This window comes from Saccoglossus kowalevskii, chromosome 1, assembly GCF_978046115.1.
Source record: "Saccoglossus kowalevskii chromosome 1, keSacKowa6.1, whole genome shotgun sequence".
In the NCBI taxonomy this organism is placed as follows: domain Eukaryota; kingdom Metazoa; phylum Hemichordata; class Enteropneusta; family Harrimaniidae; genus Saccoglossus; species Saccoglossus kowalevskii.
In genome coordinates, this window is record NC_140641.1 from 20506984 (window position 1) to 20525489 (window position 18506).

Sequence of the window (18506 nt, forward strand, 5' to 3'; positions counted from 1 at the left end):
CTAGATTACTTATGCAATTACAGAATAGTATTATTGATCCGAATATGCATATTCACACGAATTCAATGAGTTGCCACGGCTTCGAAGCAGTCCGAACTCTGATACGTTTTTATTCTTAATATTTAATTTATTTATTTATTTTCTAATTGTTCCTTTATGTATTAATGTTGATACTTTGAATGAGTACTAACTACTAAACCAGCCGAGAACAATAATAACAAATAAATAAATAAGCGATACATTGTCAACTTGTGTTGTTACCGACCCTCCTACTCCCACTTCTGTCGTATGCGCTCTCGCTCGCACACCCTTGCAACCAATAACTTGGTATGTACACCAACATCTTGGCAATATAGATAAACATATTATTTAATACAAAAGTTAGTAAAATAATGTGAGTTTGATGAGTTGATCATGACGACTCAGACTCATGACATCACGTCCGACCATATCCGTCACAATTTTTCGCAAATACTAGTAATCGAATCGACACTGGGCCTCGGATATTATATGTGGCGCAGACGTGCGGTCACTCACTAGAAAAAAAAAACATCGTTCTTTTTATTAAGTGTAACTGTTATGCGTTATATGGCATCGTAAATTTATACGATTCTCTTTCTCCAAAATGGGTATATTAATTTGCGTTTCGGGAACTAGTGTTCTTTTAGACACACTGACAGCTGAAGCTTTGTAGAGAATAAAATAGAAGACTGTTTAAAAAAAGATTGGAAATATACACTGTTTCATTTGGAGAGATTCATACTCCAGCAGTGCCACAGTAAATGAAATACAATTAAACAATCTGACGTGAACTTTGGGAAGCGACTACCAAACAATTTAGTTAAAGAGTAGAATAAAAAGATCAAAGAAAATAAATGGAAGTCCCAATAAAATTTATGACTGAAAACTGTATAAACTTGTCTGCCCTTCGCGACTATTGTGTAATTTATTTAATTGCCAAAACGATTAACTCGAGTTAGCTATATTAGTTTCCAATTACACCGTGCCGTTAATGATACTAAAACACTAGTGTTCCGTCTCGTAAAATCCAACGATGTTTTGAACCGAAGGACGGTTCGCTGGTCTTGCCAGCTATGTTGGAAACACTCAGCTACATCTGTGGTAATTATGACGGGCTGGTGATGTAAAATCATTTTCGTTTGGCTAACCCCCCGGCGTCGCTGAATGGAAATGCATTGAATGTTGTTTGTGGTGCCCACCGTTTGATGGGAGCCGTTCCTTTTTTAACGACTGCGGTGGACGTTTAATGGGCCAATATTAGTTCGCTAACTTCTTTCTGGTTGAGGTTTGTAACCGACATATCATACATCAAAAAGTTATCGACAATTTGGGATATATATTTCTCATTGTTTTAGGTATTACATATATTCCTGCTCAACCCAAACAAAAAGCTTGGCGGTCGAGTATAAGTGATCAAAGTAAAGGTAAATTAAAAAACCACAACACGACAATCGTATATGCCATAGAACGGGGTATAGCAATACAATCGGCAGTATACTGGACAGCAAAACAATATTTATAAATTATTTGCACTTACTCGACAATTCGAACGATCTCGGTAATTTGCATAAATTAGATTCAAATGACAGCGTGGTGCCACAATTTCCCCTCTGAAAATAAAGCCACACAAAACACTTACCGTCACATTACGACATACAAACGTGAGGTATTCGAAAGTATGAAGTACTTCCAATTACATCTCGCAATTTCCGGAACAACGATTCAATTGCCGGTGTTTTGCCTGAGTACTGGAACACGAAGAACACTTTGCTTTGATGTAAAATTATCTTGCCTTTAATTTGACTTTTATTATTAAATTAGACAGTCGTTAATGTTATGACTAGTTTTAAAATCAATGCTAATATTTAGAATCACTAAGCTGCATAGCGCCGCGATTATGACAAAACGAAAAAAATGACGGTTTAAGCATAATTTTAATATTATTGATTTATGTCTTTGAATCATTGTATGCCTTCAAAACACCCATCACTTTCCAGACAGATAAATTAAGAAAAAAATCTATCTCCTTTACCATGTTATGCAAAAAATTATGTGGTTATTTTATAAAAGTGAATTCCCGTGTTTCTCAGTTTAAGCGACTAGATTTTGGAATCACGAACGCCGATTTTTAGCGATCTCTAGAGGGAAAACTACAATTGGCGGTGGCGTTAGCAACAATGTGAGCTTTAGATTTTGTATACGACCAAGATTGAGGATAACATGAATAACCAGTTTACATGTTAAATACAGATTCCGGGAGCGTCTGCTGAAAGAATTCTCAAAGCCTATCAATAAAGTTACCCATTCAATCACACACCACTAGAGGTCTGGGATCCAATGGAAGGTTCTCTGGTTACACGTCCACACGTTCAACATAGACTGCCATTACAAGTCTGTTAAAACCAATAATAATGCGTGATTTGAACAAAGTAACGTCTGTCGGACTTGAACGGTACGCGGTTTACCTTGCGAGGAAATTCGCTAAGTTATCAGAATGGCAACTATTTTGCCATGCTAGGGACGTTTTAAAAAATTGTAATTTTTTCTTGTACGCTGACATACAGTCTCGAACCATTACAAATTACGCGGAATCATGATGAACACTGTCAACAAAGCACAGAAATATAGAAAGAACTGAAAGTGATGCTTTAATTTAAAAGTTTTTTTGACTTAATATGCATGATGGTCAGTGTATTCTGCATTCGAGTTGCATGATGGTCGCAACGTGACCGTCGGATAATAGAGAAAGTACCATATCTCACGTAATTGGGACCCCGAGATTGGGAATTCGTGAATGTACTTTTTCGTGTGTTTGTGATCCAGGGATTGGGTAATCGGGATTGTGTTTTGTGACTCGTGATTGTTTCCTAGGGATTGGGAAATCAGGAAGGCGTTAGGGTTGCGTAATTTCCCCCATGGATTGAAGAACTCGGGAAGGTGTTTAGTCTCGCGTGATTCTTCCCCAGGGATTTAGAAATCGGAAATCTGTTTTGTCTTGCATGATTGTGATCCAGGGATTGGGAAAGCGAAAATCTGTTTGTCTCGTGTGTTTGTTTCCCATGGATTTGGGAACACGGGGAAGTAGTTAGTCTCGCGTGATTGTTTCCCGGGAATTGGGAAAGCGAAAATCTGTTTTATCTCGCTTGATTGTGACCCAGGGATTGTGAAAGCAAAAATTTTTTTTTTTGTCTCAGGTATTTGGAAACTCGGGAATGTGTTTAGTCTCGCGTGCTTGTTTCCGATCGATTGGGAAATCGGGAGGGTGTTTTGTCTTGCGAGATTGTGACCGAGGGATTGGAAAATCGGGAATGTGTATTTTTTCCACGTGATTGTGATCCCAAACACGAGTGAGCGTGACGTCATATGACGAGCAATGCCGGGCTAAACATAAAGTAATTTTCTTTCAAATTATATTGGATATATGTTAATCAGTTGCCTAACATGTATATTAGACATTACGTGTTTTTTTTCACTTTCTGATTGTAAGAAATGATATTTTACCACTGCTTTGTTCACGATCGCGTCAAACTACGTGAGATTCTCAAAATTACCGCAAAACTCTCCCAATTCTCATCGAGGAGCGCACCCAGACAACTACTATGTGTTCCTATACTTTTGGCACGCACACTTACTTATCTGATAACTAATAATAATAATAATAATAATTGTGAGATCCAAATTTCGCGATCATTTGATCTATATTATCATGATTAACTTCACCATAATTTTATATTTTTATTTTAAGTACTGCGAATACAAATTACCCCCAACTGTGACTAGTTATGCAGCTGTGACATGGACCGTTGCTTGATATGAAATTGAGATAGTGAATATGATCAGAACTTTGAGATTATCTATGAATTTCATTTCCGCCAGGCTAGTATAGTTGATTCATTGACCCCCCCCCTAACCGTCCATTCATTACACCATCGTGGGGGTGTTTGTAATCTGTCCCATATTGCGCACATCACGTGGGTTGATACGTCAGTGGGCACGAAATATAAATCAGCACGCGTGTTCACGTTGGGAAACTATTCATGAAATTGGTCAACGACGTGCCAATTAGCTAAAATGTTTGTCCCGAGATTTGTTCTGGTCCCAGTAGACCAGTATGCGAGGTTTGTGTGTAAGGCGCGTCATGGATAAACTTAATCACGACGACAGTGTCGTCAGTGACATGCAATATGTGATCACAATCGATGCATTTGGATTTAAAACGCAATCTTACAGTATTAAAAAAAATCATTTTTTTTTGTCAATTCTCCGAGTGTTCAATATTTAATTAGTGCTGTCTGCAATTTAACCGTATATCGTTGAATTAAAGCGCCTCGGGTCGCTGTTCCGCGTCGTCGTGTTCGAGACGGGTTCCATGTGACGTACTACACAACGCGTTTGTTTGCTGAACATGAAAATCGGTAATGTCCACTGATTGTTGTGGTACGTACGGACGCATTAAAAAATACACGCTCATTTATTAAATTGTCAGTATTTTTACTAGTTATCCGTGTTTCATCGTTGCATCCGTCGTATAGCAAGTGTTTCACTTTCATCAAGCGAATGTTGTACAATGTACTGCAAAAACAACGCTTTCAGATATTGGTGAATCATAATTACATTTTGTCAACAACAGAATAAAAAAAATAACACATTTTCGCCCATGTCACACGCAATAGCGCACAATATACAGATTTTTGGCTGAGCGAAATGTTTATTCAAATACGTGACAAAGTTATCAATTATTTTTATCCGTGACGTCAGATGTCGTTGAACTCTATGCTCCAATGAACAATAGGTCGTTATCGAACGTTGGTGGCAGTATAAGAATATAAAGCGAAAGAAAAAGTGTTTGTAGCTGCAGTGCAATTTGACGAAAATATAAACCATTTCATGCGAACGGTTCATGTATTTAATAGCAAAGTTTGTTTTGAGATAAATGATAAGAATACTGAAAAAAATTAATTTTCAGTATCTCATTTGAAGAACATATTGAAAATCAAGTTTTTAAGAGAATTTGAGTCCTGTCTTTCCCCATAATGTTTTCATTTAATTCATCGCCATGATCGAAATTATGTTCCTGAGTTTATATTCTACAATGGTAGGTCGAGGCAAGCTGCATAGTAATGTGTAGGTACCAGGAACGAAAAAATTAAATGAAACTGAAATAAAATAAAATGGTCTCCGTTTATGTTTGAAATAATCGCTGAATCTAAAGAGCGTTTGTCATACAGTGCGTGTTCAAATTTCGGAGAATATAACGTCGCTATGGAACACACGTCATACACGGCGCAGCGCGGCGCGACGACCACTGCCCTTTAAAACCAACATTCCGAAACAAATACACAAAATTAACACCAGCATCCTGATATCGACTGAAATGTAAATACAATGTAGGTATTCTCTCTTTTTGAGCAGCGCTTTTAACTTTGAAAGCAAAGTTGTTGTTATGATGTCATGTCATCAGATGCGTGAAGTAAAGGATGACCTTTGGGTGACGTATATATGACGTAACTACTTTATTTCTCATAAACACTGGAGCAAAACTTAAAGAATCCGGGGATCAAACAAGAAAAACTTTCATGATCGTCATTTCTGTTTTTAGTTTTTCAGTTAATCCACATATTAAGCCTCTCTAACAACGCCATTGAATCCATGTCCGCAGAAACAAGTAAAGCCGGGCTTGAAAGAAACGATGCCCCGTAGCCACAGTAATGGGGGCTGTCAGAAACACTTGCAATAGACAACGACCTGATTGAATTTAAACGTCGAAATAGGTGCTTATACGCTATACGAAGAAAGCTAGTTGTATAAAGCAGTATCATCAGTGCGTATGTAGTATGAATCTACCCGTGAAACGACCAACTGAGTCAATAAAACAGTCTCTTTTAAACCACATTGTGATCAATAATGTTTCTCATATGTATTCCAATACTTTATTGAGCAGCCTACAAAGAATACCATTCGGTAGTTATTGTACGTTTTAGTGGAAACATAAATTTAACTGAACACGAACAGATTTGTCATCGACATTCATTCAAGTTTCCGGGAAAAAAATAGTAGTATACACACCATACAGCGTATACTCGACAATGCGATAAATCGATTATGGAGATGCCTTTTTACAAATCCAGTGTTTGTGGACTCTCCATATCTATTTAAATTGTCAGTCTCTGAAAACGACATATGAGAAGTTACGAAACCGAGTATTTGTTGAAATTGAAAATTACAACGGCGTGAAATTCGGGCTTTCTAAATAAACAAATCATGCGATTGCGGTGTGCCGTTATGCTGATCGTTTATTATTTTGCCTATGAGTGGAAACTCGTGGAAACTGTATAAAATAAACGTCGCTAACATACTGTTGTAACAATTGAAACGTATGTTTTTTTTGTGTTATGAGATTTTATTGTAATAAAATCGGCGTACATTTATTCTCTGTAATTAGGTTCTATGCCTGGTTTACAAACGCCTCGGCAACATATGTACAAGTAATTATTATATGAATTGAGGTTAGATTATATTTGACATTTGATAAGGCTCGTTTCACTGACGACATGTAATCTCGGAGTACCGGTGACGCAAACATTAACGTTTGCTTCATATTTCACTTACCGCGCGCGTGGCACGTGATGGTCTCGCTGGTGACGTTGGCACATTTTATTTCATTTCATTTCATCATATATATTCCTCTCTTTCCAGCCAAAGCGTATCTGGAAAAGAGTCTACTTTCAGAGAAAGTGTAACCATTTTATCCGACGTATACTATATATTATAAAGTAGATACCCTCAGGGTCCAATACATATTTATTGGTATTTTGCTTCACAAGACTGGGTTTATTTTGTCAATATGGCACTGTTTCAAGTTGTTCCCAAAAATATAGACACCAATAAACTCAAAAACTTACTATGTTCTTGTTATTATAGAAATTGCGAGTTTGTGATTATTTCAGAATACACCGACTCTCATCGGTTATATTTGTAATGGTTATCACCTAGAAAATATGGTGTTTCCCTAAATCTGAAAATGAGTATGGAAAACAGTTCTACTTCGGTCCCGTGGGTGATAAACTAAATTAATGCCATACTGTAAACCACAAATTTTCGGTGAATTTCATGAATAGACAAAATCGCAAAATCCCAGGTCATTAAGCCAGCGGCTATCATAGACTTGCAATAAGGGTAAGTCCCAGATATCCGGCGGCAATTCGATATTCGTTGTGGCCGTTAACTGGACGCTGATTGTTTTGCGTTGCATGGAAGACAATGGCACTCAACGCCGAAAACTTTGCGCCCACTCCGGCTGGACGCAGGTACTTGCGATACCACAAGCCTGGCAAGTTGGCCAAATCTAAAATCTTTTTCGCGCTTCTTTGTGTGCCAACAACGGGGCCGATCTCGCAATATCATTGTGGTGAATATACACGCTTAGACCACGCAGTGTTTACCACGGATCTGACGCTTTGAAGCATCTCGGAAGCGAATATAAGAGTACGTTCTGATGAAAAAAATGCAAAGAATACATAAGCATTTCTACAAATATATTGAGGGTAATAGTCGTAAAGGTCGTTCAGAATTACAATGTAGCTTCAACTTTGGCGATTTCTGGCTATGAAGCATATTGGTTCAATAAGAAAAACAAACAAACATTGGCAATAGAGGGCGCTACCACACAACCATGGTAGCTCTGTACTTTGAAATTGAAATAACAACACGGCGGATTTTTCTATGCCTTATAAGTGCAACGTCTGCTGAAATAAACGCGCGGTCATAATGAGTTGTTTTGATCGGATGATGTCCAAAAGATCTATCTAGTCAACGTAAATGTGTTCACAGTTAATCGTATGTTCTAATTTCTGTGGATAAAAAAAGTCACTGCACGTTTCAAGTTGTGGACAAGTCTTTTTTGTTGGTGGATATCCGTTGTGTGGGTGTAATTATGGGCCAACGAATCTCGTAACTTCCGGTTACAATCGAAGACAACGCGACTATACCCAACAGAAAGTTTTCCTATTTGCATGTTCTACTAGTACTATTATTACCCGGGGTACATGGTATAAACGGTATACTGTGGAATACTTTATTTTCGCTGGAATGGTTTTTTGGGCGTTTTGTATGGAATTTATTTTCACTGATTTTTGATTAGTTTAATGTAAAATATAGGAAAAAAGTATATTCGCTGGATTTTATTTTCACGGAATCATCCCTTCAGCGAAAATAAATTCCAAGCGAAAGTAAAGTATTCTACAATAAACGTCACAACTATACATTGTTTTTCAGACTACTTTACAAACAGTTACCAACATTTGCAAAAACACTCATTTTTTTTTTTCATTTTAGGTATGTATTCGATCGTCACTATTATTTTATTGCGTCATGATAGACAGTTGACCGAATCTAATCCTGAAATGAGAGTAAGTCATTGTTTAACACGTGGCGGCGCCCTACAGCCATGACCATTCAAGCGCCTATACACTTCGTTGGCTCCCGGCGTCCCGTGCGAACGGCATAGGTCTTTGAAAGTGGTTAATAAAAATGATCAGTGCATGTGGCGGTGGGTGGCAGTTAACGTACTCTAATTTAACTCATCATTCTCCAAAACCGCCATGTTAGTCAGTTTTCTATGAAAATCATCAATCTACATCAATGTATACGTATACGTATACTGAGAACTACTACTAGTATACGGTGTTGGATAATAACTGTTTCAGACTTGAATTCAATCTATTACGAGTTGTTTGTGTAATTTGAAACCCGTTTTATCCGCTTCTTAAATTTAAAGCGGGGAGTCGTCACCTGCGCATGCGTCACAAACAAGCGTCTACCCATGAGCCTTTGCGTTTTTAGTGTGTGTTATTATCGTCGCTTGGAACTCAATTCCCGCGCGTGCGCAGGCGACAACACTCCCACTTTAAGCATCTGGAAAATACTAACTTGGTGGTGTTAGAAAGTTGAATAACCTAGCATGGATATTATGTTCTCGAAAGAAAATACTGTAGACTATGTAATACTCCCACGTGAAAAACAAACAATCCCGTCAAGAAATTTGAAAGCAGTGCGACAATTCAAAAAAGTACATATAGTAAGCAAGTATATTTGTCTTTTTTCTACGCGTTATAAATATTGTTTATGAACACCAATAATTCATAACAAACATACATATCTCTGCAAGTTATTCTAGCATCAACAAAAACATATATTAAACTTCACCACCAGACTTTCTCGTCCAAATTTGTCTGCACTTTTTTCTAATATTTTTCAATATTTCTGAAAATAAAACCTAGTTTTGGGGCCAACAGACGAAATTTTAGTCAATTTTCAGTTTTTACTCAAAACATTTGATATTTTTTGTCCCAATCTTCTGAAGGAAAGTGCAAATTATACTGGACTGTTTTGTGAATTTGTGATGAAAAGAGGGAACTGATGGTGGAAAACAATTCAACTTGAACAATTAAACAATTCTCTACGGACCCCACAGAAATATTCTGCTTGACTATGAATTGCTAATGATGTACATTTGGTAGACTGGTGCAGTCGGGGCTATTAAGTTGTTTTTGTAGTTTAAATAAAATCAAAAAAAAATCGCGAAATGGAGGTGTTATCGCGAAATCACCCCGACTGGTTTATTCTGCAGGAAATTCATTCATGATGCACATATTATAATGAGGTAGGCGCGGAAATACGTGCACAATGAGGTCAACATGGTAAAGGTCACACTGCAGTCCCAACATGGCGGCACGTTGGAATTCGAGTTTGTCGTAGTCGTCGTTTTTAATTCATCACAATGTGTAAAAAAAGTAACTCGTACTAGTCGTAGAATTAAACAAAAATCGGCTGCTACAATCAGCGGACGTCTTCTCGGTCAGAGGTCAGTTGAAGAGACGTTGTGATTGGCTTAGATGATTGTCAATTAGAACACTCATTACCATAATTACCCGTTGAAAATCGACATTACAATGTCACTGTGACTCAATAGTAATAAACTACAGCAGTACATAATCTAAAAAATATGAATAAAATGACATAGCTTATGCCTCTTTAATATTTGATAGAATTAGTAAACATAACTTGACAATATTTTTAATGTTTATCAGGGTAGTAGCCAACAGCGAACACAGTATGTGCTGTTTTCTGCAGGGGTCAAATATCCACTGTGTTTGATTTATCAGCGAAATACGTGAAAATAAAATCAAGCGAATAATTAAGCCCTGTATAGTAGTACATAACTCTCATGTCATCATCCGCAATTACAAATAGGCTTTAAGTCGCTGCCCGAGTTGAAAGAGCGTCGCCTCTGCGTTTTGCATGCCAGTATATATTACCGTATTCAACTTATTGCCAGCGAATTTACAGGGGCGTCGTAAATATGGCGGCCATTGGATAATGCTCATAGTTGCACTAACCCACTTACTTTCAGATGATCATGTATTTCTGTCGTTTGTGTCTTTGACGTAATCGATCATCAAGATTTGACAACTACATCACTATTTATATACATAATATTATATACTAGTACACAGCAGATCGCGAACTTATTAACTATTTACCGGTGTTCATAATAACCCAAACTGTTCGAATTCTACTTTAAAATAAGGGAAACGCGGATACGGTAGACCAAGGCACTTAATTCGCTTACAGTGGTCGCCAAGGAATAGTGTATAAACCCAGTTCATGTCACTTTTTACGGTAAGTGTCCAAGAGGGTTTGAACACAGTCAGTTTGAAGCCCTCTTCCCACCTGTTTGTGTCTCAGGTCGGGGTAAAGGGGAACAACTCAGCACACGTATGTGTCAAGTGTCAAAAAAAAGTGTTCCCTTCAACAAGTAGTTTGTTAGCCGCGATATACATAGTTTTACCAATACATCACCACGCAAAGATTCGAATAATAACGTGTTCTAAATTTACTTGTCATTTTATGAAACGGCCAAATTAATCAGATTACAAAAAAAATCAATATTTTATGACAATATATCTGTATATACGTACCTTGAACAAAACAGATTTGTGCACACGTTGTTGGTGGATGCCAAGTTTTAAATTAAAAATTTTATTATCTCTGCCCAAGTTTAAAAATCTGGAAAAAATTGGTACTTCACAGCGTGTCTCGTTGTGGATCGGTTAAAATACACACACATTTGTACTTTGTACGGGACAAATATGAGACTGCAATCTCAGTATTGCATTTGTATAAAAAAAGCTAGTCTATCTACTAAAGAAGGCGGGCTGACTGAAAACAAATACTGTATATTCTCATTAAACGGTGCAAATTCAGTGTGCCAATCTCTATTCAGCCTGTTCATGATGAGTTCTAGCAATTACCAAGAAGCAGCTATCACGAGAAACAAGAACACGAGTCGGACATGCGCCGACACTAGGTGGCGCCATTCATAGGCAGGCAGCTGTAGTGCTCGGGCGAGTAGCACAGACTGATCTGAATCATTCAGGTAACCGGGTAACATGCGCGAACAGGGATTAATCAATTAGAAATCCGCAGGCTATGTTTTCCGAGAAAATAAAAGAGTTTGACTTAATAAAATAAAACCAAATTCAACTTTCATGGGACAAGCTGTCGCCTTTTGCTCCACTGAACGGTTTGAATCGAGACCACGTGACTAATCAGATAGTTCGCCTACAGCGAATATGGTGCTGAATTGGTTGTGTTTACAATTCATAATGGAAAACGATATCACCTTACACGGTGAGTTGGCTTCCACAAACTGTCTTCCAGTAATCTAAAACACCCGAGCTGTTTTTTTTTCCATCCCTTGGTCACACGAGGAAAGTCGTGTGTTTGAAATGCTGCTGCAGTAGTTACATCGTGACCGACAGAGGAGTAGTGTGAGTCGAAGTCGCAGTCCACCGGGGGATTTATCTTGATAGAAACATTAATATGATGTTTCGATTTTGTTTTTTATCGATCGTTCTACGTGCCTTGTATTTATTTGATTGTTCTAGTTTGTTGCTCGTAGGACTCAAATAAATCACCGCCGAATATATTTGCAGAAGGGAATACCTACAACTTCAGGCCATAACCAAATAGCCGGTGTAAACTTTGGCAATAGTTTTGTCAGAAATTATGTCATCATACTCACCAGTATTTCCTGTTTATAATTGCCCCCCCCCCCCCACAAAACGATTTTTTGGCATTTTCAGGAAAATAACTGAAGTTGACCATAAAGTTGGAGAATATGTAAAAAAAAAAAAAAAAAAAAAAATAGATAAATAAATCCAGATTAAAATCAACTAAAACTTCATGCGTACGCAATGCTGGGACAGCACTATAATCTAGTCGCTATATGATGCCTTGTGATTCATTAAGTTGCCATGTCGAATTACAAATATCTTCATGTTGAATTTACTAGTATTTTCCATGTTGAATTTATAGCGAATGCAATGAAGTGAGCTTTATAGATAACAGTTTCAGTCCATTGGCAGAAAATAATACAGTCATTGAACAACATTCTGAATATGTTTTATTGTGAATGTGCTGTTCAGCTTCGCATTAATCTCCAATTAGGTCATGTGTCTGTTATGTGAATAGATTACCATACCGCTGCAGCAATCAGCGTGGTTCTAAATTCCATCTGGATACGATTTTTGTATTTAAGAGACTCTGTTTACGCGGTTGTTACAGTGACTTGGTGAGTAAAGCGATATTCTTTTCGATTTGGTGAATATGAAGTTTTATTTCGTTTTTGTGTGTCTGCGATTTGTTGCGTAGTCAAGTGATTTATACCAAGTAATCGGCAGTGCGAGTAGCTGGTGATTTCTTGCATTAAGGAGAGAGAATCCATGGTGTTACTGACCAGTGTGGTGCTGAGAGGGTGGGGTTATTTAATAATGACACGCTAAGGCCATCTGACGCATGCGCAAGTGACGACTCTCCCGCTTTAAGGTATAGCCACAGTCCCTCTATATAGAAGGCCTGTGGTATAGCGTTTGTCATGATTACCAGAACTCATGTAAACAAAGAAGGCGACACAGCACAGGAAACAGCGTGCTCCGCGACGCTTCGTTGAGGAACACAAGGAGCCTAGTCAGTATTGTCTTTATACCAATGATCTTGCAAAATTAGTTCAACTCCATGACAGTTATTAAAACGTTTGTCTCTATTTTAGTTTCTGATACTCATTTATTGGTCAGAAGTCTTTGTGTATGATTATGATTCATAGTGAAAACAAAACAATCGCAATCACGAATGCACTTTGAATTAATAGTACGTACTACTAATAACAGTTTATTGCGTCCAAAAGACTCCGTCTCATAGTATGCAAGTAGATATAGTTTCTCGCTGTAAAAACAAGTCAGAGTTAGTGGTACCATTGATTTAAATCGAATGCGCGTTTGTGTAGTTTGAACATTTGCACATGAATGCGTGAGACAAAAATCTCGTTTTCATGTATCAACATGATGCTTACAGTGTATTTTACAAGCGCTGTATCTGATATCACTACATGTTTGGTCTGAGATATTTTAACACAACACGTTGCGACGAATTTGATGTTTTAAAACAACCCAAATAAACGCATACTATCCCTGGAAGCGTAGTAATATATGAAGTCATTTAACGTAGCATACGCGTGACTTTATGATAGTTTGTGTATCAAGATTAATGTTCAACTGTACCCTGGCTAAATCGGAGACTATTCGAAATTTGGTATTTTTATCTCATACATTTTTGGAGTTCTTTTGTCACATTTTGCATTACAAAGTAACCTGTTCGGAAGGTAACGGTACCTCGCTGTGTGTGGTATTATAACGGGCCATCACGAGATACCATCACCATCACGAGAAAACAACACAGTGGGAGTGAAGTGCCGGAAGCTGTCATGTGACTGTGGCACGATTCACTTGCAGGTACAATATCATAGAACGTTTTCTTTGCAGACTTTCACTCGGTACTCGATTCCATTTTAAAAGAAAAAAACATTGCTCAGAAAAACTGAATAGAACTGTGGCAGATGCCACTCATCCAAGTACTAATACCGAGTTTAGAGCGCTATATCAACTTACATACGGGTACTCATGAATAGATGGACCTATTTTTTTGTATCGGTTTACAACATAATCATGTGCTCAGAATGGCTCCGTACAACGCGTATGAACACTATAAAACACAGTGATTCGGTGTTTATAATAGCTGTTATGAATATATCCACCCGATGAGTTCTATACGCTATCATGACAGATTCGCACTAGTAAGTCGTATTGAGCAAAACGTGTCACAGTATTACATTTTGTAGTGAATAGGATTTGTGTGATCTCAGCAAAATGGTCGACAATAAACATTATTATACATCTGTTGCCGTATCGCTAGAATCACGTAATTTTGCGGTAGTGTACGGGTTTTCTGCTTTCTGCCAAATTAGGGATTGCGAATTCAAAATATGGAACGATTTCCAGGATTTGGAAATGAAGTTCATAGAGCAGAAAAGTTGCAATAATTTTCACCATTACTGCACGAGGCTGTTCCGAGAGAATAGACGTAGAATTATAAGGTTATTACGAAAATGTGAGCACTAAGACAGTACACGGTCGTTTTATGTCGGTCAATACTTTCCCTTTTACTGTCTTCGTGCATACTGAGCGGCTTCGTCGCAACAACCTTATAACAATAAACGTTATTCAACGAAACAGTGGCACCCTTTATACAGTATGCCGTTCTATTGTTTTAAAGCCATTTCGGGTCTTATTTGCATGAAGTTAGAGTTATCTTGAACAGACGCAAAGGATGCTGGGGCCAGTAATTCGGTAGCGATATACATGTATATATATATATAACACTGTAACATCGCAGATACTCAGCTGATAATTAGGACCCATCGGTCTTGGTTCAACAGTGATGAAGGAGACATAGTAGAATTTCAGTGAGTTACTGTTTATTTTTTTAATTAAATATGTATTTACCTAGATATCAATCCGACACTGTGACATTTTATATCGGTTTGTTTGATTACTAGTATGACGTATACTGCGAGCCATCGATATGCGATCGTTTGCGTGCGCCCTCTCTACTCGGATATACAATTTGTTTGGGGGCTACCTACTTAGCCGTTGAGGGCAGCCACCCAACATTTTAAAGGGCGGTGGTCGCCGCTTACCGCGTGTTCGAATTACATATAAACAAATACGTCGATATGAGTGTCATATTTATAACTGGTAACAATACATTTTTCAGATGCAGGGAATTAGACTGATGTAGTATAATCAAATGAGTTGAAGCACATTGTATCTGCTTAAATTTGAATTTAAAGCGCGGTGGTCGTCGCGCAGCGCGTGTTCGAATTTCATGTAAATAAACAATGTACTAGTATTTCACACGCGTTGTATACGTCGCTATGAGTCCCATATCGAACCGGACGCGGCACGACGACTGCTGCCCCTAGTCTTTAAACATACCACTGCAACAGTCACCATTATTTTGTCGTTGAGTCGATGTGGGAACTCAATAATGGCTTTCTGAATTTAGTTTCCAGAAAAAAAAAATTGCTCCGCTTTAATTTCTGGTCCAAGCTCGTGCATTCATTTGAAACTCCAGATTAAAATCTGTTTCTATTGAACTTAGAATTCCGCCACTGTCCACCTGAATCCACTGCACGCAGTGAAACACATTTAGTCGTACTAGTAGGTATTTTATCATCTATCGCACGCATATGCATTCTTTTTTCTCACTGATAGTATGAATCATGGAAGTTTTGATTAATTCAGGCTTAATGTAGGGTTTATTTCCTCTTTTTTACAATAAAGAGGGTTACGTGTCCACTTACCGCTCTGTAAATTGAAGTTGACCCATGATCTTTTCCATTTCATTCACAAAGCCCAACAAGGTAATTTCGTGCAGCAACAGCCAAGTAATACGAGTTACTGATTACACCATGCCAATTAGTTGTATCTGCGAATAATTGGTGTTTGTAACGTCAAATCGACAACTATGTTCGTCGTTAAGAATATAATCAAATCTTTTAAAACATGATCTTTGATCGGTTTTCGTGTCACCCATTTACGGCATAGCACCTACTTACGGCATAAACGCGATTTAGAGGAACGAGCGCAATTCACAGAAACGATGTATAGTGTTGCCAATTTCCACACATTTTTTGCATCATTTATATCACTGAATACACCTGCTAGTGCCATCTTGTTGCCTGTGAAGTAACCCAGAGGTTCAGTCCAGATTTCGAAGTAGTAACACACTTATTTATCTATTTTCTTGGGCCAATACCAGAAGCGCATTAACACTTCTGTGGCTTTCTTGCTTGTTTTATTCTAAGTTCTGATAGAGATCGAAATGGCTAAATTGTGGGCTTTAGCAAAGACTTACAACAAACCATTGATGACGTCACATTTAAATGGGGAAACAGAAACCATTTTCACAAATTACCTATGTATAGGCTATATTAGTATAGCCATGCGAAATAGTTGTCGAGTCGTTTGCATTTTTTATGATAAATTGTTCGTTTGGGAGTTTTTTTAAAGGGCGGTGATCGTCGCGTCACTCATGCGCGAGATATGGTTCTCATATGAACGTATGACTTTGACTGTTGCGCAGACCAACGAGTACGTGTCAGGGGTAAATTCTCTTCCACGGGGTCTCCACACTTGTCAGGGGGGAAACTCGTCTCGTCTCTCTATCTCGTCCCCTTGAGATACGGGATCGGGAAAGTCACTTTAACTTTACAGTCAAATAAGGCACACACAACGAAATACGTTTCAGCTCTCGTCTTAGTCGATCTTTTGGAGCACTCTATAAGACACAGCGCCCTGGGGAAAAGTCCCCAAGACTCTCACAAGGCTGAACCAAGACTCGCCCAAGACTGGACTGCCCCAAGGCTCGCCCCTGGACTTTCTCGGACTCTCGACTGCCCAGGACTGCACTCTCTCTACTGCGTCTATCGTGCTGTGTTCCCCAAGACCAACTCAAACTCTCTTTATTCATTTTCAAAACTCTAACCAATTACAAAACAGTAAAAGACTCTAGGGCGTAACCTTCAATCATAAAGCCAATCACACTAAGTACTGAATACGTCATATCTTTTGATTAATCGTTCACTACATTAATAACTATGGAATACCAACTGTCAGAATCGCGACGGATATCTCGTAATTAGTTCCAAATCACTGAGCCAAGTTCCGTTCAAAACTTCAAACAGGCCTACACGATGACAGACATAACACAGCAATTCGCTAATAATCAACTAATTAAGTCGGTCAACAGATACGCAAAAACAAATTCATGACAACAAACTGAGACGTTACCAAGTTTTAACTATGTAATATTTGGTGATTGAAAGGTATCAGCGGCGGCAATCAATGCACGTCGCGCCCAGGTCAAAACTCGTACTCGTGATTTCCATTAGAAGAGAGCATTGGATTGTGGGAAAATAAATGTTTATCAACACAAATGTCACACCTGCGCGGCGCGACGACCACCGCCATTTAATTCCATAGTGATAGTGTTATTGATGGCCATACGCAATGACTACGAGGCCGCGATTGACGGCATGGATATACGCGTCAAGACTGTGTTAACTTAAATAACAGATTCGTAACCCCTTATAGGTGACGTCACAACAAAACGTACCAAAATATAACGCTTTTGCTTGATGTGAAATAACGAGTTGAGGAAGGAGTCAGAGAAAGGTTCGAGTCGGCGGCCTATACAGGCTCGCTCGTGAACGGACCTGAAACAGAATATATTGCGTTCTGTGTAGTTATTGAAATGGGAGAGTAATTATTCCAGAGAAAGAGACCCAATGTTGACATGGAGAAACGACTAATCGGTCCCGAAGCTTCTCGTGTAATGACAGAAGACACACTCTTAGACTCGATATTGCGGGTCCAGGGACGGATACAGGATTTGTTTATGGGGGGGGGTCCAAACTATTAAATCGCCAGACTAAGTTAATGATTTTTTTATATTATACAAAAACAAATTGAATAAATTTTTCAACGGGGGGTCCGGACCCCAAGAACCCCCCTCTAGATCCGCCATTGGGGTCGTAGACTTGAATTCTCTGGACGTTTATGTGCTGTAAAAGTTAAAACCACAGTAGTCCAAATGTACCACCGACATATCAAATCAATGACGCAATACCACAGCTAACCCGACAAGTATTTCACATTTGTTTTCCATTTGCCATGGACACGTCTAGAAACTACTAGTATTACATTAAATAGATTGTCTTTGCAAATAAAAACTTATATTTTTAGTTTCGCCCTTTATTTTCCTTTAGTTTATTAATTATGGTTTATAATGCATTTATTTAATCTTAATGTTTTATGTAGTTTCGGGAAATGCATCTTGGGAAAGCTGACAAATTTAAAATAGAGCTGGAAGAGATACTCTTCGGGTAGATACTGACACGCCTTAAGCATCGACTTTACGTGTCTGGGTTGGTTGCCGATTAACTATCGCATTATTTTTTCTGTTGCAGTCACGACTTTTAAAGTTTTAAACAGTCATCGCATCTTCTCTTATCTGCAGTATGTTTA